This window comes from Aegilops tauschii, chromosome 5 (assembly GCF_002575655.3).
Source record: "Aegilops tauschii subsp. strangulata cultivar AL8/78 chromosome 5, Aet v6.0, whole genome shotgun sequence".
NCBI lineage: Eukaryota > Viridiplantae > Streptophyta > Magnoliopsida > Poales > Poaceae > Aegilops > Aegilops tauschii.
This window is the reverse complement of record NC_053039.3, coordinates 465,807,127-465,833,293: the sequence shown is the minus strand read 5'-3', so window position 1 is coordinate 465,833,293 and position 26,167 is coordinate 465,807,127. Positions and strand designations below refer to the sequence as shown.

General features: G+C 43.6%; 2 long non-coding RNA genes across 2 annotated transcripts; both read left to right on the top strand.

The window, feature by feature from the left end:
* The first annotated feature begins 2,503 nt into the window (after positions 1-2,503).
* LOC120965297 (uncharacterized) lies at positions 2,504-6,601 on the top strand. Its single transcript, XR_006664552.2, has 2 exons — positions 2,504-2,984; positions 3,388-6,601. It is a non-coding gene; the product is annotated as an uncharacterized lncRNA (long non-coding RNA).
* A 3,046-nt stretch (positions 6,602-9,647) lies between these two features.
* LOC120964085 (uncharacterized) lies at positions 9,648-10,334 on the top strand. The gene is made up of 2 exons (XR_012183735.1): positions 9,648-9,855; positions 9,953-10,334. It is a non-coding gene; the product is annotated as an uncharacterized lncRNA (long non-coding RNA).
* Positions 10,335-26,167: the final 15,833 nt, after the last annotated feature.

The following is a 26,167-nucleotide window of genomic DNA, read 5'->3' as shown; positions in this document are numbered from 1 at the left end:
TGATTTTCTCTCAGACTCCTTGTCTAGTATTCAGCAGATAGATGACCCTTAAGCGTGTGACCCTATAGGTTCGGTGAAGTATAGACATGACTGGAACCCTTTCCGATCAATGATCAACATCGGAGCCGTGGACACCCATATTGACCCCTATACCCACACGAATAAATATTCGAGTGAACCTCCAGTTGCCGTGTGCTATTCCTGTTGCTTCGCGATATATTACAAATACCCGAGGTGAGACATGTTGGCATTCCCGTGGATCAACAACTTGTCCACTATGCTAGTTACCTCGTTACCGGTATTGTTCTCTTTTCTCGTTATCGTGTTCCGGCATCCCCGTGATCAAATCACAAAGTGTCTGGCCAGACAATGATGGATACCGTAACACCGAGAGGGCCCAGAGATATCTCTCCATCGTCGGGGGAGCAAATCCTAATCTTGAGCTATCAAGTTACTTGACACACTTTTCCATGAACCCGTAAGCCGCCGTAATAGCCACCCATTTACGGATGACGTTTAACAAACCCCAAAGTTCATGAAGCAAGCATGAAGAAACTCGATACTCTCATGGTCTAAGGAATCATGCAAACGTTAACCATCTCTGTGTTATGTACCATTAACTTGTGATGAATGAATCTCATAGCATAACATCAACCCGGGTCGATTCAACACAAATGTTCTCTTAACATTGTGCCCTCAAAATTGCTGGCATAGACATGCCCATGATCAGGAAAACAGAACCATCATGCAACGCTTGAGCTAGTCTTAGAGGCCAGACTAGGAATACTTCTTACCGTTTATTATTCCACACGTGCATATGAGTCTTCCTCCGAGCCTCGTGGATATTGCAGACTCGAGAATCATTGCAGTTATAGCATGGAACATAAACATAATTATGAACTCGGAGATAAATATATCATTTATTATTGCCTCTAGGGCATATCTCCTACACGAAGGCCCCGCACCATCGAATGTAGAGACGCTCACCCGAGAGCTAGAGCAATGGTTGGTCTCGAGTCCGGGGCAGCCACGGAGCACGACCACAAGTCAGAGCACACACACACATCAGCAACACCGCAGACATCAAAGGAGACCGATAGTAGAGGGTAAGCCGCCGGCAGAGTCGCTGAAAGGAAGGAGCTGTCGAGCCACAAAGACTCGACAGACACCAGCTGCCCACCTGCCACCTGCTGCATACAACCCAAAGCACCAATCTTCCCCAGGCGGCGCCTCCAAGGAGGACACGATGCACTTGGCGCCGCTGCTACCCATCCAGCACTGGGATTCGAGCTTTCGCCCGGGAAGCTTGGCCGGGGTGGGGAAGGGAGCCCACAACGGCGACTCCAGGGAGTAGAACGACGCAAAATGGCGGCGCCGCCGCCGCACTGGAAAACCAAATAGGGGTTTCCCCCGGGCTCATCCCGCACCACCAGTTCGGTGAGCTCCCTGTCGGCACCGGATCCGATGGCCAGAGGCCCCAAATCAGGCGAACCAGCGGATGGAGAGAGCGGGGAGGGGATGCCCGACCTTCAGATCTGGAGCGGAGGAAGGATACCTCGCCGCGTCGCGACTGCTACCAACCTGCTCCTCGCCGCCCGAGAAGCCGAGGAAGCCGACCCGCACCTCCCGCGCATGCCGCCAGCCAAGAGATGGCGCCGCCTCACCGACCAGGGTCGCCGCCCTGGATTCCGGGGTCCTTCGCAAGAGCGTAGCGACGAAGACCCTGCCGTCACCGTCATCGGCAGCCGCATAGGCGCTGCCCAATGACCACCTCGGGTGACGACAAGGGAGGGAAGGATGGAGAGGGGCGGCGCCGGGGAACCCTAGACGCCCTCGAGCCATCCTTTTGGTTTTCTTTGTGTCTTTCATTGTTCTATCAGTTTTATTTTTTTTGTTTTGTCTTTGTTTCTTTTGGTTTTCATTCTATATATTTTGTATATCTCAAAAACATTTTATAATACATGTTTACACTTTTACAATGCAAATGTAAATCTTTTTAATACATGGTCAATATTTTTTCTGTATACATTTTTTCAAATCATTGACTATTTTTCAAATACGTACAAGATTAAGATGTTTTTAATACATAGTCAACATTTTTTATACTTTTTTTAAATGCTTGATTAACATTTTTCAGATAAAAGATTAACATTTTTCTAATACATGGTCAACGTTTTTTATACGCATTTACATTTTTTAAATACTTGTTGAACATATTTTCAAATGCTTGATTAATATATTTTTTAAATATTTGGTAAACATTTTTTCCAAACGTTTTTGCAAAAAACTAGTATGTACTCCCTCCGTTTCTAAATATTTATCTTTTTAGAGATTTTAAATGGACCACTACATACGGATGTATATAGACATATTTTAGAGCGTAGATTCACTCATTTTGCTCTGTATGTAGTCATTTGTTGAAATCTCTAGAAAGACAAATATTTAGGAATGGAGGGAGTAGTTTGGTATATTCAACCCGTTGTCCTGGTAAGCGAGAAAACGCACGTACTCCCTTCGATGCGTGCTCTCTAGATTCGTACGGGCATGGCGCCGCTGGTGGCGGCCGGTCCTCTTCTCCTGCCATCCGCTGCCCTGTTCTCCTTCCCCTCCTCATCTGCCCGCAGCCCACACATCCGCCCCCGCTCCAGCTGCAGGTCTTCCTCCAGACGGCGACGGCGGTGCCAAAGGGCCCAACATCCCAACTGTTGGAAGGCAAATCCCTAGACCCAAATCCCCTCCCGCTGCAGCCGGAGACGACTCCAAGCCCCTCCCAGTCGTAAGCCGGAGGACGAGGCCCTGGATTCCGTCGCCGAGGAGGAGCCGGCGGTTGAGGTGGAGGAGGAGGTCGCGGTGGTGTGGAGGAGGTCCGGGAGTACTTGGAGCCGTCGGAGGAGGCCAAGGTGTACATGTGCAGCCTTACCTACGACGTCAGCAGCTAGCACCTGACGCAGCTCTTCGATCAGGCCGGCGTCGAGGTTTCCTAGGTGAGCAGCTCTTCCTCTTAGACCATCTTCAACGAGCTCATTTCAGAACAAAAACAGTTTGGGTGAACAATTTTACTGTTGTCATATGATGCATATACTTTAAAAAATTCTTAGAAAAACTGAAATAATTATAGAAGTAAGAAAGAGAAAAATATAGTCTGGATGAGCAAGGTATTTTTTCTCAACAACATCCATACGAAATAAAACCTAATTGCCGTATGAGAAACCAAAATCTTCGGTTGTATCAAAACTTAGAAGTAGCTAAGTAAAGATATGTGTTAGTGTTACATGGCATTAGATTTTTAACACCAAGGAGTAACCATTAGAAGTAGACCTTATAAGAGAGTGCCAGCACGGAGATCCTTCTGATGAAAAAGTTAACAGAGAGATATATGATATCTAGATGGCTGCTATGCTACTTTTTTCGATGATCAATCATCGTGAGTTTCAAAGAAACTTCCAATGTTATCTCCGCCGAGTTCGCCAGTGGAAGAAGAACATCCGTTGAGCCATCCAATGTCGCCTGCTGCGGCTATACCAGAGGTATGTATCCCCTTGAAAGCTAATCAGTTGATAGAAGCCCCTGTTTCAGTTTATTGTTTCTGAATTGGTGCCACTTCTGATGGCTCTTGTTTCAGTTTATTGTTTCTGAATTGGACAGTAGATAGAAGCCCCTGAACCGACCCATCTATCTTATGTCACATCCAACAGATATAATCATATGTTTTTGTGTTGTGCACCAAGATGGCGCAGCATCAGATGTTTCCTGTGACAATTTCTACTTTGTTTTATGGAACAATTCATACAAGGGTGCACAATATGGCAAACATATATATGCGCTTCTTGTAATTCTAAAATAATATGTTGCCCAAAATGAACAATTCGGCAGTTGCAAATTTTACAGGAGCGATTTCCACTGAAGGAAGTGATGTTCACAATTGTCGTTTTATGTTTTGATCTATTTTCCCTTTTATTTTTTTACAAGAGCGAACTTCTACATGATGCAAGCTAACTCCCAGAGCTTATACACGCTAACTGCTACTGACTCCCAAAGTGGACACTTTTTATTGTATAACTGCTGGACATTTAATGGCTAACTGAACAGAATCGATAATGTGTAAATTACTGAAACAAAAAGTGGACCGAGCACATAGCGGTGAACTTATGTGGTTTTTCAGTCAGCTAGCTTCTACAGCCATCCAGGAGTAACACTAACTGCTGGAACCAGGGTAGAAAGATAATGAATGAATTCTGATATACAGAATGATCTTGTTAAAGGATACGACTTTTGTTCAATTTTTCCCTCGGATGTTGATTTTACTTGGTGATAGTTAATCCCAATGCAACCTGTTTGTATTCATGTCTGTAGGAGCTGATTGGTCTTCTTATTTGACTTGTAGATGAGCACCAAGCTGTTTTTCTTTTGATGTACTTTACACACCTATTTGCTCTGGAGATGCTCCTTTTGTGCATTCATTTCAGACAGTATTTTATAACTTCTGTCCATTGAGAAATTCGGATCTGTTAGTTGATTTATCTATGTGCTTTGTGTTAAGTGAAGATAACCTTATGTGAAGATAATTCAGACAGTGTTACTGTAACTTTTGTCCATTCAGAAAGTGCTGAAGGCCGGGTTGTGTCGATCCGGTAAGTGTTGGCGGACGATATAGTTTCCGATTGCTCTTGTTTTATTTTATTGTTTCTGAATTGGCCAGTAGATAGAAGCTCGCTTAATTATGGTGATTAATCCAACGTTGTTGGATATTGTTTCAATCAAAATCAATCTGTGTAACCTCATAATTCATTGGATGTAGGCCACTGGCAGCTGCCGCTTTTCTGATAATAGTAAACTCCAGGAGTTCTCCATTTGTACAAACTTTCAGAGATTCATACAGTTCAGACAAGTAATACTAAATTGCTGTAAATTTTTTATTTGTGACAGGGACCTCCTGCACATCGTCTCTGTCACTCTGTGTCAGCCGTGTGCTCCTGGTACTGGCAGTGTGTCCAATCACAGCCAATTTTATTGGCATACATACTTGAACTCTGAACTCTTTTCAGATGGTGTTGTAAAAACATTGGCTCATAGATTTTGTTAGTAATTATTATTCAGAACATTTCCTTTTAAGTCAAAGAGATTTGTGATTCACATCGAGAGTGTGGAGGGTTTAAGTTCAGAAATACTAGCTGACTGCCAATGTATTAATGGTTAGACATTTTTTTAATCCTATTTACTTGTCCTCCAGGGTAATTATAATAGCATCTTGAGCCCAGGTACAGTGTTACTGCCATCTAACGCCGCTATGTTTTAGCTCCAGAAATTTGGACCCTCCTGATAAGTTATATGCTCTTTGTTGTTAATTGTAGTGATAGTCACTATGATTGAATTTGTAAGGTGACAAATTGACAGTTATTGCTTGATGATCTTACTCTTGTTCGTCACATTGCATACTTCTTACATGGGAATCATCAAATGTGTACATATATGACAGTTATAACTTATAGGGGGGAAATAACTTATCCCCTATAGGCTGATTATTAAAAGTTGTTGGACAACTGTATTAACTGTATTTTATTCCTGATTGAGCAATCTTATAGGGAGGGGGGGGGGGGGGGATTATTTCTTTTATACATCCGGCATCAATTTTTTTCTTATGAGGAAGATTTTCATGCGGTAGTCATATATGCAACATGTGTTGAAGGTGTTTCTCTCTACTCTGTGCTCCAGATTTGTTTTCCCTACGATATGGAAGAATAATGTATATTCTTTTGATTTGTACCTTACATAGTTATATTACATACATGCTCTGCGTGTAACTGCTTGTATGCTGCAAACCTGGGTTGTGCAGGCAGCAAGTGGTTTCATCCTTTTTACGGGAAAATGCCTGTAACAAGGATTTCACCCTAAACTCTTTTGATTATACAAACTACAAAGTGATCTAATTTCCATCTTCTCCCTATGCAGAGTCAATCAAAAGTCTTAGTGCCACTTCTTGCTGCTACTACATTCATGATGACCATTGTGTGACTACATTTGCTGTCGTCAAGCCTTTCAAGTATCTGCTCTCCTGATGTTTACACAAGGGAGATGCTACTAAGGAAGCAGAACATGGAGAAGTTTTCCTGATGTTTACACAAGGGAGATGCTACTAAGGAAGCAGAACACGGAGAAGTTTTCCTGATGTTTACACAAGGGAGATGATACTAAAGAAGTAGAACACGAAGAAGTTTCAATGAATTAGAGAGTTATAGATGCCAGCTGGTCCTCTACATACCTGATAAAAATAAGAAAAATATATGTCAATGTAATCTGCATCCATTGCAGCTAATAGCTCTCAGTTTTGCCAATGGCAATGGGCTGCTGGGTATCAACCGAATGACGAATAGTGGCCCGAGGGATGGTAACATGGTTGCCTCTTTCGGAATAGCCATTTAGATATTATTATGTTTAAGAGAGGATGACAATTTTTTCTTCAAATTTGAGCCTTCCACGAGCTCAAATTTGACTCCTTGGTTCTTATCTCTATGTAGTTATGGATCAGTGAGATAATGGATTACCAGTGGCTTTTGTGTAGTTATGGAATTATCTGTGTATAAGAATAAGGATGCACATGTAATTATAGCTTCATTGCCCACCTTTTATATTTGTATGCAGTTTTTCTGATAATATTTAGTTTGTTGCGTGTAATCTTAATCTCCATCCAAGTCAGATTTTTTTTGGGTATACTAATCTTATCCGGGTGTTTCCTAGTAATAAATAATGTATGTATAATTACTGATAAAAAGGTTTTGGACAGTTAATACTTAATACCACTGGCATGTTTCCTAGTAATATAATGTATGTATAATTACTGATAAATAGGTTCTGGACAGTCAGTACTTAGTACCACGCCTGCATAAAAAAACAAGTCACCAGGGAGAGTAGTTTGTAAATGCGCGTGCCCAGGAGAAAATAAGTGATCTCTAAAACCTTGAAATGGCACACCATGCGTTGCTTAAAATGTCCCTGTAAAACATCCAACGGTGTGCGACAGTAATCATTGATACACTAAGGCCGCGCTTGGTATGGTGGTAATTCAATACAGGTGTATTTAACTTCCGGGTGTAACTTACGGGCCAATAGCTATTTCTAGGCGGAAATCAAAACGACCGGCGGAGACCTGTATATGTTTTACAAGTGTATTTAGAAACGAGAATCCAAACAGGGCCTAAACTCTACTAGGAATATTGCCGATAGTTTTTCCTCTCCACAACAACCACCTTGTAACCCCGCAAAAAAAAAAACATTACACAGCTCAACGCAAATGTGGCCGGCTCCTCCCTCCATCTGTACTGTAACAAAGTAAGACCCCCCTCCCTCTTCTCTCTCACTGCGTGTGGCCCCGTGTGGCCCAAGGGGCAGGTTTCTTCTTCCCAAAGAGGAAAGAAAGAAGGCAGGCAGGCAGGCAGGCGATGGGCGAAGAGAGAGCACGGTGCGCGCTGTCCTTCACTTCCTGGCCCTGCCCTCGCCAAAAGAAAGCGTGCTTTATCTCTGCTCCGTCTGTCAACTCGCAGAGGCAAAGACCAATCCACCGCGCCTCTCCTCTCCCTCTTACGGGGTTCGCAAAGAAAGAGCATTTCGATTTCCGTCCGCCCTACATGCTCTGCTCCCTCTCGCCGGCCGTCGGGCTATCGATCTCATCTCCGTGAGCAAGCTTCCCGTCCGCTTGCATTATCTTCTTTTTACACACGATCGCTTCCTCCGCCGTCGGTGCCCTAACCTCGCCGAACCACTTTGTTTCCGCAGTTGAAGCGAAAAGATCTCCTCTCCGGCGAGCTTCTCCGTCCGCCCCTTTCCCCCGCCGGCCAAGGTAACAGGACTCCCCCCTCCCTTCTCATCTGTGTTCGCGGGTGGCGGCCGGCAGCACCTCTGCGATCCAGTTCGCCGTACTTTCTCGCCAACTGTTGCCTGCATGCGCCTCCGCCGCGAGCTCACAAAAGCTCTGCCCTTTCTTTTTCTGCGAACAAGAAAACCCTTCCCTTTTTTTGTGTGGGTGGAACAAGAAAATACTACTCCCTCCGTTCCTAAATACTTGTCTTTCTAGGCATTTCAAATGACTATCACATACGGATGTATGTAGACATATTTTAGAATGTAGATTCACTCATTTTACTCCGTATGTAGTCACTTGTTGAAATGCAAGACAAGTATTTAGGAACGGAGGGAGTACTTCCTTTTTTGTGAGTCTGCCGGGAACAAGAAAATCCTTGGTGTTGGATTAAATCACTACATCAAGTGGAATTCTGGGATGGAAACAGGGGGTTTCGTGCAAGACCAATTTCGTTCCTGTTGTTTGTTGCTTGGCTCCCCGCTCCGCTCCGCTCCGCCCCGCCCCGCTGGCGTGGTAATTTTGTTGTCTTGCTCTGACAAGTCCTATAAGAGGATGCCTGTCTTTTTTTGGGTTCCGTATTTCCTTCTTAAAAAGGCAGACTTCACCATAATGAAGGTTCTTACTAGTTTAAATAAAAAAATGGTATTCTTCTACAGCGATGTTCTAGTGATACCATCTCTGATTACTGCTGTGAGCTAATCAATGAACTGAGCTTGCTGAGTTAGACTAGTATTTTTTTTTCTTACACCATCTTGATAAGATATATTCTTCTACATTGATGGATAAGTGATTGGAACATGATATGGTCCATGTTAGCCTGACCTGCTGGCATTGTGTATTACTCCCTCCGTTCCAAAATAGATGACTCAACTTTGTACTAGTATAAAGTTGAGTCATCTATTTTGGAACGGAAGGAGTACATACATAGCCTGGTCAGCGTCTGCACTTTATTACTATTTGTTTGTATAAAGTTGACCATTTGCATTGCCCTGTTTCATTTGTCCTGATTCTATTGCTTTATACAGTTTTATTTGAAGATGTCATACGGTCCAGCGTCTAAAATATATAGTTGTGCTTTGAAGCAAAATGATCTGTGGTTGATTATTGAACAGCGTTTTATTAGTGGTTTTGTGATGCCCGGCGTCCATCTATCATTTCCAGTAAAAATCATCTCACAGTTTAATTTGCATAACAGGTCAGCGTTGTGATGAAGACCAATCCTGATCCACGTGTCCTAGCTATAGCAAAGAAAGCTAGGAGGAGTGTTGTGCAGACCCTTTTGATCAAGATAATTTATGGCAAGGAGGTGTGCGTTATGACCGGCTCTGGTTTCATAATGAAAAACAGAGGTTTCGATGGCCTTGTGATGACAAACAACCATGTGCTCGAGTGGGAAAAAGAAGCCTTCGACAGATCTCAAGATAAGGTTCTTGTTAGAATGGCCTGTGAAAAAGGTGGAGTCGAGCAGCGACGTGGCAATGTATTGTTTCAGGACCCGTTCGTTGACATTGCTGTCATTCACATTGGAAAATACAGTGAGCCACTGCCGCCGGCTCTAAGCTTCACTCCTCGTTCGCGCGAACTGCCAGTTGGGACGAGTGCGATTGCAATTGGATACTGCGATGCAGATGAGTTTGCACCGCCAGGTGTGCAAGCGCTTGCCAGGCTTCCATCTATCCTGCCTGCCTTGATTGCGTGAGTACATTCAAGTCATCAATTAATGCACTCAAGTTTCTACTATATGAATTGTGCTACGGATTGTACTTAAGCAAGCTTCATTTTGTAGTGGTGATGGAGAAAACCCCAACCCCGTGTCGGCTGGTGAAGAACTTTGGGTTCAGGTTGATTGTCCGATAAAGGATGGCAGCTCAGGAGGACCTGTGTTGGGCGCACATGGTGTAATTGGTGTCATGGCTCAGGGCAACGCACAGATTACTGCCGCCATTTGCACAGAATCGGTACATCAAGCGGTGAAACGGTGGCTCAAACTTCCAGCCAGGGTGAGCAGCAACTGTCTTGTATAGGAATTAATTTTTTTGGCTATTATACTTTACTTATGTACTAATTTCTTCTTCTTCTTCTTCCTTACCTTTCCAGGACACGAGGCCTCTGCAGGAGATCATTGACAGAGCACTACTCTGATCGCGTCTTGTCCTCTTCAGCGTGGAGTCAGGCTGTCTTTGTTCAACTTTTGCCATGCTTACCTCTTCTTCAACTACAGTGCTCTACTCAGCTAGCAACTTCACTGGTCTAGCTGTGGTTTTCCAAGGGGACCTACCTACCGTGCCGTGTCTTATAATTTATGGGTTAAGTCAATTCCGTGGTTAGCTGTTACTAGATGCGAGAGAGTGCCTGCCACTGCTTGTTTTATTACAAAGTTAACTTCAGTTTTTTACCTTGTCGTTGGTAACAGAAATTATCCCATTTGAGATTTTTCTTATGCATTTTACTGTGTTTAAGCAAACATGTGCCGTATTAACTGTCACCACTTCTGTTTTTCGTGCACGTTATGCCATGCTCTGTCACATATGTCAAGGCACATGTTAAAGGGTGGGTGTGCATGCGTATGTTGTACTCTCTCCGTTTCTAAATATTTGTCTTTCATATGGACTATCACGTACGGATGTATATAGACATATTTTAGAATGTAGATTCACTCATTTTGCTTTGTATGTAGTCACTTGTTGAAATTTCTAAAAAGACAAATATTTAAAAACAGAGGGAGTACATTGATAGAGTTGTGTATGCGCATGTATGTGAACGCTTGTAGTATATACCATGCTAAAAAAGCAAACGTGGCGCATCACGTCGACTTGTTTTTCTTCCGTAACCGATTTCTTGACGTGTTCACTTGCCCGGTGGTTTGTCCAATGGTCCGGCTGGTTGGCGGACGTCCTCGTCATGCTCCACAGCGACTCGTGGAGTTTCACGGCGTGTCGTACACCTTCGGAAGCTCGATCGACGAAGGTGTGTCCGGAGTCGATGTCCAAAGAGAAGCCGCTTAGGCGTCCGCCAACGATACGTCACATGAGGCTGGATAGATACACAGGTCATACATAGATGCATGCTTGCATTTTTTTTTTAGAATCAGATGCATGCTTGCATGCATGTTTTCCTTTGTGCCGTGCATATACCATTAGAGCACCTTCAACAACAGCCCAATATAGGCACGCAAAAGGTGGTTATGGCACATCAAAAGGTGCATTTTGCGTCACCTGTTTTTTTTTCCTCCAACAACGGCTTTATAATAGGAAACCAATTCGCTCCAACAGCTGCCCTACATTGGGCACAAAAACAATGAAACCATTGCAAATCCGATCAAACATGCAAACATAGAGTTTTGAACATGCAAACTTAAACCATAGTTCAGATACAAACTTAAACATAGTTCGGATACAAAGATACTTTGGCTACAAACTACTGCAAACTACTCAAGGTTGTCCTAGTCGATGCCGGAGCCCGACTCGTCGTCCTCGTCTTCATCAAATCCGAACTAAGCTCGATCACCATCGAGGGGCCAGCGTTGTCGTCGTCGTCGTCGTCCTCCTCCTCCTCCTCCTCCTCCTCCTCCTCCTTCTCCTTCTCCTTCTTCTCCTTCCATGCGTTATAGTTTTATCACAAATGTTCACAAGCAGTTTTGGATTGATCTCTGAAAGAGTTTCTCCTGCGCATAGATTTTCAAGAATATCAGAGAAGAAGAAGCAAAATATTTTAGAGTCGCAATTTCTCATAAAGTGTATACATGTAAAACAGATATGATAGCGATAACATTGCGGGGTCAGTACCAATAGAAATAGTTTAACGACTGAAAAGCAAATGTTTCGAGAAAAGCCAAATGCAGATAAACCTAAACCTAGCAAATAACCCACACATCTAACTCTTGATGTACATCTCCCCCGTTTGTCAACAAGTGGCAAAAAGGAACGATAAGAACACGAGGAACTATGGGCTGGGCCACTTCTCTCCTAGGCCGGCTGCACATGTAAGTTTCTCTCTCTCTCTCTCTCTCTCTCTCTCTCTCTCTCCCTCTCTCTCTCTCTCTCTCTGTTCTGCATGTGTGTGTGTGTGTGTGTGTGTGTGTGTGTGTGTTTTGAATTTGGTTATCAAACCAATTCAATTTAGTTGCTTTTGATAATTATTGTAACTTACTGGATGATTCCAATACCCCACAACAAGTTTCACAATTATTGGAGCTATAAAATTATTTATAGTCATTTATAGCTCCAATTCAAATACTTGCTGGGTTAATTCAAAGCCCAATTATGTCCTGGAAAAATGTGCACCATTTTTTGTAGTGGTTTTCATCTTGTGCCATAAATGATGAACATTTTTAAGGGCATTTTGGGTTCATTGAAAAGTTTGGAATTAACCTAGTTGAATTGATTTAGTACTAGGGTTTGATCAATCCCTCTTTCAACTTAATTTGAAATTTAAACATGATTGGATGTTTCTAAATGCAACTATTTACAAGCAAATATTCTAGGGCTGTGACAATCTTGTCCACCTTTTTGTCTCTCTTGGCTTTGGCTTTGGCCTTCTTCTCGACTTCCTTAGGATAATTTGCAGGAGCCTTGATAGAACTGGGGTGAGCAATGGGAGGTTGTGGAGGCCTCACTCTATCTTCTCCTTCCTTGATGTAGCCTTCAGCAATGCATTCAGTCCATGGAGGAGTGAAAGTAAACAGGACGACATACTTCTCTCGAACATTTTCATATGTTACCATTTCTTCGCCCACTACCGACGGATTTTCCACAACCTTTTGTTTCGTTCTGTCAGTGTTTATCCACGAGGGGTGTAAGGTATGGTCCAGGCTCAGACATTTCAGCAGTTGTGTCAGGTTCTCAACCACAACCACCTTTCCTGGGTCGGTCTTCGGAACCGATACTTTGGTCCTCTGTAGCTGCTTGATCATCAGTGGCAGCAATTCCTTCAACATCTTCATCCGTTGTACGGTTTCCTCGGGGATTTCTTCTTTGATTACTTCTCCAGGTTTCTCTTCGGCGTTTTTCTTTGGTGCCTTGAGTAGCTTCGAAGATTTAGCGGCGCCCCTCATGCGCTTCTTACTGGTGCCTTTGTCTGGTGAGATATGAGGCAATTGCTCTTCTAGTTCCTTATCGAACTCAGTGCGTTCTCCACGCCATGATCACCTGTGAATAGATTCAAAGGTGAGAGGGAAAATAGACAGGGTTATGTGTACGCACAGAGAATTTTATTGATGAAAAACATTTCTGAGAGTTTTTACCAGAGATTCAAGATATATCACAAGTGGTAATATTATCGATAGATTTTGTGCTAGCAGGATTCAAGAATTTTACTAGAATAGAAACTAACTAGTTATCGATGGAGAAAAAAATTCTTGAATCTAGATCTAGCAGTATTGAACGCGAGGAACCGCAACAAAAAACGCTCAGTAAATCTTAGAGTCCTAAAGATCTACCGTAGCAGTAAAAACATGAGGAAATAGCAGGGATGAACTAGCCATATGCATAGAGGTTGAGTATTGTGAGTATGGATCTCAGTACCCTAACTCGGTGACTAAGATCAATCTACAACGACGTGGTGAAATATATTACCAAGTCAACGAGGATCAAATGCAGCAAGGTTCTACCGGTGTTGCTCATCAGATCTGCTTCAAGATCGAGCTTGGAAAGGGGTTTGCGGTGGATTGGAGTGATGGCCTGCAAGTGCACATGGTTTAGTTGTAGCCGAGTATCGATTCCACATGGAGCACAAGAATTAGACTTTTGCCTCTTGTAGTGAATTATGTGTTTTTGTGCCTGCAAATAATTGTAGACTTAAAGCAAAGTGAGGGCGGATATAGATCATAGTTGAGTAATGGAGTCTATACCTACTAATAAAGCAAGGTGCGTTTCTCCAATATTTTCATCCGTTCACCGCCGAAAATAAATTTTTTCTATCCTAGGTGGTACTAAATTTTTGTGCGTCTCTCCACTAGAAAAGACAAAAAAATTGTCCAGAATTCCGCAATTGGGGCAGGCGCACTCCAGCCCAACAAAGCCAATCCAGTAATTATCCTGCCCATGCGTTGGGAGGGCGTTATTTGTCGCACGTGGTGACAAATAGTTGAAGGTACGCACAGGTCGCCCAAGACTAGGCCGGCCCGTTTTTGTTTGTTCAGTGTTCCATTTCTGTTTCGTTTTCATTTTCCCCTTCTTTATTTTTATTTTTCCGTATCTATACCTACTAATAATGTAAGGTGCGTTTCTCCAATATTTTCATCCGTTCACCGCCGAAAATAATTTTTTTCTATCCGAGGTGGTACTAAATTTTTGTGCGTCTCTCCACTAGAAAAGACAAAAAAATTGTCCAGAATTCCGCAAAATATACACAATATATTCAAAATTTCAATTTTTATTAAAAATATTCAAAAAAATCAGCGTCAAATTTTTTTATTCCTGTTTTGAAAAAATTTAGAAACTTAAAAATATCTGGTTTCGGAATTTCCTCAACATTTAAAAAATGTTGCCATTTAATAAAATAAGAATTTTTCGAGATTATTTTATAAAATTAACATTTTATAAAATTTTCCATATTCAAAAAATATTCCTATTGTAATGAAAATTTCACGAAAATAAAATAATGTTTGCATCCAAGAAAAACAATTTTTAAATTGTTTTGAATGTTCCCGTTTTCGAAAAAATCAATAATGTTGTGTTTTATAAAAGGTTCATTATTTCCAAAGAAAATATACGATTTCAATTAATATTCCCGTTTCTAATTTTGTTTGTGTTTTTCAAAAATTATATGTAATTTTCGAAAAAAAATGTTCACTTTGTTTTAAACTGTCCAGGCTTTCAAAAAAAGTTATCGTTTCGAAGAATATCCGGCAGTTCATATTGAATGTTCAAAAAAATAAAAAAATCTAATCTGAAGCTACCGTATTTTATTAAATATTCACGCTGGCCATTGGTTAGCAGCGCGCGTTTGTTTATCCTGGTTGGATATAAATTAAAAAGATTATGTGCATGTGCCAATAAAAGAGAATATGTTGTTTGGCTCTAATTAAAAAAATTGTGGATACGTGAGCGCTAAAATAATCAAAGATAATAAACTGTCATAATGAAGGGACATTCATGCCTGATTATGCTTATGAAACATGATTTATGCGCTGCAATTAGTAATCCATCAGGTTACGCCGTCGTAGGAGAGTGGTCCAAGCAACCGTATCCCGAAGGTCGTCACAGATCCACCAAATAAGGAGGCATGCACAACCCTGAGATGGAGGCGGACGCGAAAGAAAAAGGCACGAGTTGGGTGCTTGCCACCATGCCCACCAACCTCACCACTATCAAGATTTCACGGGCTAAACATGTCCAATGAGAAGACCGCAACTTGCTGCTCTGTCGCCTACCGTTGTGGAGACCCTTTTTTTGTGGACACATCGATTATGTTTCCTGTTGCCTGTCGTAAATAAAATATCTCTCCCGTTGCAACGCACGGGCATATGTGCTAGTAAACTTTAAAGTAAATAGCATGAAAGTAAATAAAGAGCAATGCCTAGAGTGACCGATGAAACATCAGAAGAGTAAGGCGTTCTCAGGGAGTCCGGAATCACCATTGGTATGTTTCTACGCACCTATGCTTAGGCAAAATATGGGATGGATAGTTGAGCCACTGTTGACAATTAAGCTGGGCAGAGCTGGGTACGGTACACGTTCTACTCAAGGTAGACTTCGTGCCATGCACGCCACCATCATAGTCTCTCCCAAAGGGTTACAACTCATGATAATTAAGGGTTACCTCATGGACACGACCTCTCTAAGGGTTATTCGTGATTCCCTGGTCAATTGTAAAGGTTAGGAGCAGTAGGCTTTTACTGTCACCTAGAATTACCTCCACAACCTAGCCCTTTACAACGATAGTGATAAACTTTGTGGCCATAAGGCATAAATGCTGAGTGGACTGTCTTCACAATATTCACGAAGTTATTGAACTAAGCATTCAATGGGGGATCTCATATCCATAATAACATTTTAGATCCTACACATACCAATGTTCATCCATATCACCGAGAACTAGGGGTCTACTCACACATGGGGATAACAATCATCATGACAAAAGGAATGGCATACATGTATGGATGAGTCAAATGATACACAGGATGATCCACTAGGGTTCTTGATGTTGCAGATGATAAGGATGTGGATGATGATGATGACAGAGTGGATGATGATTATGATGACAATGGCGATGATGTTGTATTTGTTGGTGAAAGCACAAGTGCTCCCTGGGTGATTTTGGTAATTAATGTCAACATATCTCTTGTTGGACTAATGGTTTTATCTAGTGCATTTCAGACAAGTTCAACAATGGCGTGGAAAGGACAAGAGGATGTGGAACTGATAACCCACAAGTATAGGGGATCGGTTGTAGTCTTTCTCGATAAATAAGAGTGCCAGACCTAACGAGGAGCTAAAGGTAGGATTTGTATTCCCTTCAAGTTATATCGACCACCGATACAACTCTACACATGCTTAAAGTTCTCTTTACCTAGAACAAGTATGAAACTAGAAGTACTTTGTAGGTGTTGTGGTATAGGTTTGCAAGATAATAAAGAACACGTAAATAAAAGCTAGGGGCTGTTTAGATAAAGAAACAATTAAGTTAGTTTAACGAGTGTGGAAAAGTGGTGGTAGGAGTTGCGGAATTGTCCCTAAGCAATTGACTACGTTACTAGACCAATAGCAAGTTTTATGTGGGAGAGGCCACTGCTAGCATGTCATCCTTTACTTGGAATTCTATGCACTTATGATTGGAACTATTAGCAAGCATCCGCAACTACTAACATTCATTAAGGTAACACCCAACCATAGCATTAAGATATATTGGTCCCCCTTCAATCCCGTATGCATCAATTTCTATGCTAGGCTGAAGCTGCTATCACCCTTGCCCTCCAATACATAGTCCTATCAACATACAACTAACCCTATGGTGTGATCCACACTCGCGGTCATATGATGGGCACCAAAGGACAACAACATAACCACAAGCAAATTAAACCAATCATAGCAATTCACCAATCACCGATAGGACAACGAAAATCTACTCAGACATCATAGGATGGCAACACATCATTGGATAATAATATGAAGCATAAAGCACCTGAAGGAAATATGCCCTAGAGGCAATAATAAAGTTGTTATTTTATATTTCCTTATATCTTGATAAATGTTTATTATTCATGCTAGAATTGTATTAACCGGAAACTTGATACATGTGTGGATACATAGACAAAACACCGTGTCCCTAGTAAGCCTCTACTAGACTAGCTCGTTAATCAAAGATGGTTAAGTTTCCTAACCATAGATATGTGTTGTCATTTGATGAACGGGATCACATCATTAGGAGAATGATGTGATGGAGAAGACCCATCCGTTAGCTTAGCATGTTGATCGTTAAGTTTTATTGCTATTGCTTTCTTCATGTCAAATACATATTCCTTCGACTATGAGATTATGCAACTCTCCGATATCGGAGGAATACCTTGTGTGCTATCAAACGTCACAACGTAACTGGGTGATTATAAAGATGCTCTACAGGTATCTCCGAAGGTGTTTGTTGGGTTGGCATAGATCGAGATTAGGATTTGTCACTCCGAGTATCGGAGAGGTATCTCTGGGCCCTCTCGGTAATGCACATCATAATAAGCCTTGCAAGCAATGTGACTAATGAGTTAGTTGCGGGATGATCCATTACGGAACGAGTAAAGAGACTTGCCGGTAACGAGATTGAACTAGGTATGAAGATACCGACGATCGAATCTCGGGCAAGTAACATACCGATGACAAAGGGAATAACGTATGTTGTCATAATGGTTTGACCGATAAAGATCTTCATAGAATAGTTGGGAGCCAATATGAGCATCCAGGTTCCGCTATTGGTTATTGACCAGAGAGGTGTCTCGGTCATGTCTATATAGTTCTCAAACCCGTAGGGTCCGCACGCTTAACGTCCGATGATGATTTTGTATTATATGAGTTAAAATGTGATTTGGTGACCGAATTTTGTTCGGAGTCCTGGATGAGATCAAGGACATGACGAGGAGTCTCGAAATGGTAGAGAGGTAAAGATTCATATATAGGACGATAGTATTCGGACACCAGAAGTGTTCTGGGGTACCGGGTACGTATCGGGTGACTGGAAGGGGTTCCGGCAACCCCCGACAAGCTATATGGGCCTAATGGGCCAGGAGGGAAACACACCAGCCACAAAGGGGCTGGTGCGCCCCCCCTTATGGGCTGGCCAAATTGGAGAAAGAAAGGGGAAGAAGGAAAGGAAAAAGGGAATAGGATTCCCCTTCCCCTCTTCCCTTCCTACTTCGAATAGGAATAGGAAAGGGGGGAGGCCGAATTGGGAGGACCCCAAGTAGGATTCCTCCCACTTTGGGCGCCCCCTTGGCTGCCTCTCCTCCTCTCCAACCTATATATATGTGGGGGGCACCGCTAGAACACACAACAAACATTGTTAGCCGTGTGCGGCGCCCCCTCCACAGTTTACGCCTCCGGTCATATTCACGTAGTGCTTAGGCGAAGCCCTGTACGGATCACTTCACCATCACCGTCACCATGCCGTCGTGCTGACGGAATCTCCATTGACACTTTGCTGGATCAAGAGTCCGAGGGACGTCATCGAGCTGAACGTGTGCAGAACTCGGAGGTGTCGTACGTTCGGTGCTTGATCGGTCAGAACGAGAAGAAGTTTGACTACATCAACTGCGTTGTCAGACGCTTCCGCTTTCGGTCTACGAGGGTATGTGGACACACTCTTCCACTCTCGTTGCTATGAATCTCCTAGATATATTTTGCGTGAGCGTAGGAAATGCTTTGAAATTGCATGCTACGTTCCCTAACAGTGGTATCCGTGCCAGGTCTATGCGTAGATGATATGCGCGAGTAGAACACAAAGAGTTGTGGGCGGTGATCATCATACTGCTTACCACCAATGTCTTATTTTGATTCGGCGGTATTCTTGGATGAAGCGGCCCGGACCAACCTTACATGACCATGTTCCTGAGACCGGTTCCACCGGTAGACATGCAACTAGTTTTGCATAAAGGTGGTTGGCGGGTGTCTGTTTCTCCAACTTTAGTTGAATCGAATTTGACTGCGGCCGGTCCTTGTTGAAGGTTAAAACAAAACACTTGATAAATCACCGTTGTGGTTTTGATGCGTAGGTAAGAACGGTTCTTACTAGAAGCCCGTAGCACCCACGTAAAACTTACAACAACAAAGTAGAGAATGTCTAACTTGTTTTTGCAGGGCATGTTGTGATGTGATATGGTCAAGACATGATGTGATATATTGTGACGCCCGGATAATTAAGCTACAGTAACCCTCTCCTAATGATGCCATGTCACCGCGGTCACTGTAGTTAGTCTCGCGATGGTTCAAAAACGATTCAAATTCAAAATTTAAAATAAAGTCAAAATAAAATTTCTTCAAACTGCAAAACTAAAATGTTCCTTAGGTTGGAAATATTCACTACAGAATTTTCTTACATTAAACAAACATTTTGGAGATGTTTAGAATGCCATCGGAAATTATAACAGCATACCAGCGGCTAATTATCTGACCTTTTCAATTGCTAAAAATAGTTGAACTCTCCCAAATGCTTTGAAACTTGTTGTGCCAGCCCATAATATTGCCAAGAAATTGTGCGTCAAGTTTCACATAGAACAAAAGATCAAGTGTGGCCTAATAAAAAAATGCAAACAACAGTGAAAAAGGAAAACAGTAAAGGAAATTAAAAGGTATAAGAAAATAGAGTACCCCGGGCTTTTGGCCATCTGGCAACAACATGGCCCAAGGCCCGCCTAAATCCCCCTTAACCTAGCCGATCGTGAGCCCAGCCTCCTGATCGATCCCATCTCTCGCGATCCCCTCGCTCCTTCCCTCTTTCTTCCTCGCGCCGCCACCCACAGAGGGACGCGCTCGCACTCGCGCTTGACCCCTTTCATGCTCGCCCGACCATGCCGCCCCGCAGCTTCTCCCGCTGTCCTCGCGCCGCCACCTGGATCTCCACGCCCGGCCGTGGGCGGCGCTCACCGGCGCGCATGTGTGCTCGCCTGAGCCGCCCGTCCACTGCCTCGTCACCGGCGCCCCCCCCGCCTAGTCGGCCACCGAAGCAAGCCGGCCAACACCACCGGCTCCTTCCGCGCGACGCCCGCACCCTCCTCCGCCGGCAGGCCCGCACCCACGTCGAGCAGGGGAGCTCGCGCCAGACGTCCTCCTCCTCGCCGCCTCGCCGTCTCGCCCCTGGATCCGCCGCCGCCGCCCAGGACGCCGCTGCCGCCGGGTCGCCCGGACCCCCCTGTCGCCGACCACCGCTGGACCTCGTCGGCCGCCGTCGCCTACGTCCGTCGCCGCCTCCTCCCCACCGGCGCGCGTCCCCGTCCTCCGCCTCGAGCCCACTGCCCCCCTGCAGCTCCCTGTGAGCACCCCCGTCCGCTCCTCTCCCCTCTGTCCCTCACACCCGCACCTCGCCCGCGCGTCCCGCGTGCCCCGGCCTGCTGCCGCCCCGGCGCCCGCGCGCCCAGCTCGCCTCGTCGTGCGGGCGCACGCCCGCGCCCGTTTGGCCCGATGGGCCACTGCCCAGTGGGGCCCCCGCCCCACATCCTTCTGTAAAAAAAAAGAAAAAAAGAAAAGGAAACGAGAATTAAAAATAAAGTTATAAAAATAATAATAATAAAATTTAGTTAAATAAACTTAATTAATCTGTTTAATTAAATAATTAAAACTAATTATTCAATTAATAAAAACTAACTACTGTTTAGTTAACCTGAGACTATGACGAACGGGACCCACGCGTCTGTTGACCCAGTCAACAGATGGTTGACTGATGACATCATGCTGACCTCACGCTAACGTCGTAATTAATTTTCTAATTAAATTAATTCTATTAATTCTAGAAATAATTTAAATCTTTATAAATTAATATAAAATAATCCGTAGCTCGGATGAAAAAACTTTGTACATGAAAGTTGCTCAGAACGACGAGACGAATCCGGTTACGCAGCCCGTTCGTCCGCCACGCATCCCTAGAATAACGAACACGCAACTTTCCCCTCCGATTCATCTGCCCGAAAACGCGAAACACCGGGGATATTTTCCCGGATGTTTTCCCCCTTCACCGGTATCACCTCATACCGCGTTAGAACACGTCTAGCTCTGCCTGTTGTCTTGTTATGCACTTGCTTGCTATATATTTACTGTTTCTCCCCCCTCTTCTCTTCGGTAGACCCCGTGACGATGATGATGCCCGTGTGGTCGACTACGTCACCGATGACCCCTCCATGTCTGAGCAACCAGGCAAGCCCCCCCCTTGATCACCAGATATCGCCTACTCTACTCTCTACTACTTGCATTAGAGTAGTGTAGCATGTTACTGCTTTTGATTAATCCTATTCTGTTGCATAGCCTGTCATTGTTGCTACAGTTGTTTCCCTTACCTGCTATCCTACTGCTTAGTATAGGATGCTAGTGTTCCATCAGTGGCCCTACACTCTTGTCCGTCTGCCATGCTATACTACTGGGCCGTGATCACTTCGGGAGGTGATCACGGGTATATACTATATACATTATATACATGACACATGTGGTGACTAAAGTCGGGTCGGCTCGTTGAGTACCCGCAAGTGATTCTGATGAGGGGGCTGAAAGGACAGGTGGCTCCATCCCGGTAGAGGTGGGCCTGGGTTCCTGACGGCCCCCGACTGTTACTTTATGGCGGAGCGACAGGGCAGGTTGAGACCGCCTAGGTGAGAGGTGGGCCTGGCCCTGGTCGGCGTTCGCGGATACTTAACACGCTTAACGAGATCTTGGTATTTGATCTGAGTCTGGCCATTTGGTCTATACGCACTAACCATCTACGTGGGAGTAGTTATGGGTATCCCGACGTCGTGGTATCAGCCGAAGCTCTTTTGACGTCAGCAACTGAGTGGCGCGCGCCGCATTGGACCGTAAGCTCGCGCTTGTATTAAGGGGGCTAGGTCTGCTTCCGGCCGCGTACGCAACGTGCAGGTGTGCATAGGGCGATGGGCCCAGACCCCTGCGCGCATAGGGTTAGACCGGCGTGCTGACCTCTCTGTTGAGCCTAGGTGGGGCTGCGACGTGTTGATCTTACGAGGCCGGGCATGACCCAGAAAAGTGTGTCCGGCCAAATGGGATCGAGCGTGTTGGGTTATGTGGTGCACCCCTGCAGGGAAGTTTATCTATTCGAATAGCCGTGTCCCTCGGTAAAAGGACGACCCGGAGTTGTACCTTGAGCTTATGACAACTAGAACTGGATACTGAATAAAATACACCCTTCCAAGTGCCAGATACAACCCGGTGATCGCTCTCTAACAGGGCGACGAGGAGGGGATTGCCGGGTAAGATTATGCTATGCGATGCTACTTGGAGGACTTCAATCTACTCTTTTCTACATGCTGCAAGATGGAGATGTCCAGAAGCGTAGTCTTCGACAGGACTAGCTATCCCCCCTTATTCTGGCATTCTGCAGTTCAGTCCACTGATATGGCCCTTTACACATATACCCATGCATATGTAGTGTAGCTCCTTGCTTGCGAGTACTTTGGATGAGTACTCACGGTTGCTTTTCTCCCTCTTTTCCCTTTTTCTATATCGGATTGTCTCAACCAGATGCTGGAGTCCAGGAGCTAGAGATCCCGAGGATGATGCTACATGGAGTTCGTCTTCGAGGAGTAGTTAGGAGGTCCCAGGCAGGAGGCCTTGCCTTTTTGATCGTTGCTACTTTTGTGCTAGCCTTCTTAAGGCAAACTTGTTTAACTTATGTCTGTACTCAGATATTGTTGCTTCCGCTGACTCGTCTGTGATCGAGCACTTGTATTCGAGCCCTCGAGGCCCCTGGCTTGTATTATAATGCTTGTATGACTTATTTATGTTGTAGAGTTGTGTTGTGATATCTTCCCGTGAGTCCCTGATCTTGATCGTACACATTTGCGTGCATGATTAGTGTACGGTCAAATCGGGGGCGTCACAAGTTGGTATCAGAGCCGACTGCCTGTAGGAATCCCCCTTTCCAACTCCTTGGCCGAAGTCGAGTCTAGACATTGCAAAAACTTTTACTAACATGGCTGTGTGTCTTACGGGCCCACGTCGCCATTGGGTGGTATTAGGATCTTTTACTCCTTGTCTATACTCTGGGACTCTGATCTCTCTTCTATTCGGGTTAAGTGAATTTTACTAAATCTAACATTAGGATCTCGTTATCACTTTCACCCGGAGAGCCCCTTATTACTGATGATCGTCTGCTGCACGTGAAGACCCTGAAGATACTCTCTGCTGATAACCCGAGGACTTGTGTTCATCGCTTTTGCAATTCCCTTTCATTGATAAACTCCTATAGATAACCACGTATACTCGCCATTCATACAATGTTTCCCAGTTGATCTTGTTATTACAAGATACCTCGAAATTCTCTTTGTTGCTCCGAGAATCCCTTGAGCTTACTACCCTGCTGTTCTTTGTCAACTGAATACCCCTACGGATAATCCTCGCACTTACCGAGTATCCGCTCATCCCCAGTTGATTCAAGTATTTCACAAGAGTGTTCAAAATATCATTCGATCTTCCGAAAATCTTCAGGAGCCTGTTGCTCTTGAAATTCTTGCTTACTAGCATTATGATTAATCCCATAAACCTCGAAATCTTATTGGCACCCTTTGTCATTATCTTTTTGAGTCCATTGATTCAATATGTTGCGAATGCTCGCAATCCTCAATCAGATCCTAGAATTCATCCTTCCGGCTCAGACATCTTTAACATGAGCTGGATCTCGACCAATCAAATCGTCATCGATTGTACCCCTAAGGCTATTCAACTTATCCATCCCTAATCAGAGCATTGCTTCTGATCCCTTGTCTTGGAATTCATAATTCCTTTGCATTTGAGCTTTTGAGTTAGTCAGTTGTTTCTATAGTCTGATCTCCTTGCATTCTTTCTTCCTCTGGTTGAGTACTGATGCTCACATCAGATCCCTTGGGGACCACCAGACCCTTTTGTCGGATTTTATCCGACAATGTCCTCCATATTAAATAAGCTGGTGAGCTTTTCCTCGGATACATGATGCCTTTGGTAAATTGTATCCTCTGCCTTGTGAACCATACTCTACTTTCGAGCTGGTATTATTTACTCCGAAGTTCGTGGTATATGTTCTAAGAAGCCCTGATGGGTTGAACCTATGCCTTCCTTAATATGGGTGAACTCGAAAGTTTTCACGAGTCATACTCTCCTGGTATTTTGCCATATAAAATTTCAACATTACAACTTCATCGAACGCGAGAAGTAAATGAAAGGATATGCATTGGAGAAGTGGGAGTCGACCTTGAACTTTGTGTTCATGCCCATGGACACGATGTAGATCTTATCATTAAAAGCTTCTCTTAAATTAATTATTCCCTTGGTATAAGTTCATCTTATATCTGGGATCTGGCCTTTTGCAATCGTGGTTCCGACCATGTTCTCCTTTAAATACCATTTCTTGGACAAGCTAAATCACTTGTCTTCTGCAGGTCAATACGCCTGCCCAACCTCTATTATGATCTACCTTTGAGTGTTACCCCTGGTATCTCAGGGATATCTTACCATTGCACTACATCTTATAAACTTTGATGAAGTACTACCTTACCTTGTCTTTGTCACTTCATGGGCTCTGGGTTGTTTGTCAACCGAGAACACCGATTAGTGAATCAAGTCCGCACTCCGATTCAATAACTCTAGGAAATTTTCGTTGCTTACGAGTTTAATAATCATTAAGTCATTCCTAGCCTGATCGGCTATATCATTAGCGTGCTAAATTTTAACTGTGCTACCTGGTCCTTCTCGGAACACAACTTTCGATGATGAGCTAAGCTTACGTCGATCTTCCTCGTCATATTAGTTCGCCTTGAACAACAAGCTTGATTTCAAGTTTGTGTCGTACCCTTGGTTCCATTAACCTATCGCTTTCATCATTCCTTTGACTTGATGTCATCATTGATCAATTACATCTTCTTGAAAACCTCTCGACAATTTGTCGTGATCATTGTCAACAATTTGATTTCTTCCAAGTTGTGTGTCGAAATTCAGGATGAGAAATACCATCCTTGCCCCTCGATGAATTATGTTATCATCGACAATATTCTTACCTCCCCCCCCCAACACGAACTTGTTCATATTTTGTGATGTATCTTGATTTCCCCGGCTATCCAACTTATGTTATGTTCTACCGTGGAGTATTACCATTTTTTTATGTCAAGAATGTCGAGAACATTACTCCACCTCTTAAGAATTCTTGGTACAGTGATACTTCTCACCATCACCATTCTTTCTTGGTCCCCATGTAGTTTCTAAACGAAATACCGACAAATGGTCTGTGATGTGTAAATTCTAAACTTCTAGCAACCCTATTGCTTTGAAGTTATTGGTCTATAGTTCCATTCTACGTCTATGGCTTAATGAATCATCATTCGAACATTGATCGTGCTACCTAGCCCATATTTCGGGTGCACATTTCAGCCAATGTTTAATTGTGTATGTTTTCCTCGAGCATACTTCATTAAGTCATTCGATCTAGCTAATGTTATCTCCTTGTTCACATAGTTTTGGAAATCCATCTTTTGGAAGTCTCACTGGATTGTCGCTGAGTCAAGCAATCACCTCCTCACCTCTCCTTGGTTTAATGATGAACTCTTGTTCCGGAACTCGCTTCCATGGTTTAATTCCCGAGAATCATACAATGTCACCTCAACAATTTGTGTTGCACCTTTCTTCTCAGGCATCCTGAGTCTGAGTTATCCTGACACCAATCAAATCTGAATCTCGGTCAGATATGATGGTTGGAACATATTTCCAAGAGTTATAACATTGGCCTATTTATGACCCGATAAGGTGATGACATGCCAAACACACCTGGCCGGAGGACCTATTGTTATAAGCTTTCCTTTCAGCAAGGTTAGCTATTCTTCCATGAGGAAATTGTAAGACTTATACAATAAGTTGTTCCTGATGGATCCTTTTATTTCCAAAGTCTGATCTTCACCTGTTGACCATGTCAATGCTATCTCGAAGCATGTCTATGGTACTCCGATTTTCAACAGGAACATTTGAAGCCCAATGCTAAATGTTTCCTGCTCAATTATCCAAACACCGTTGTATGGGTAATGTCATGAAATTTCTCTCCCCTACCTAAAGAGTTTTCTACATTATATCCTGTCATGAATATCATGCTCAGCTGGTCCTTGGGAAGGATATACCCTTGAAATATGTGTTTAAACACATTTTCCTTTCCATT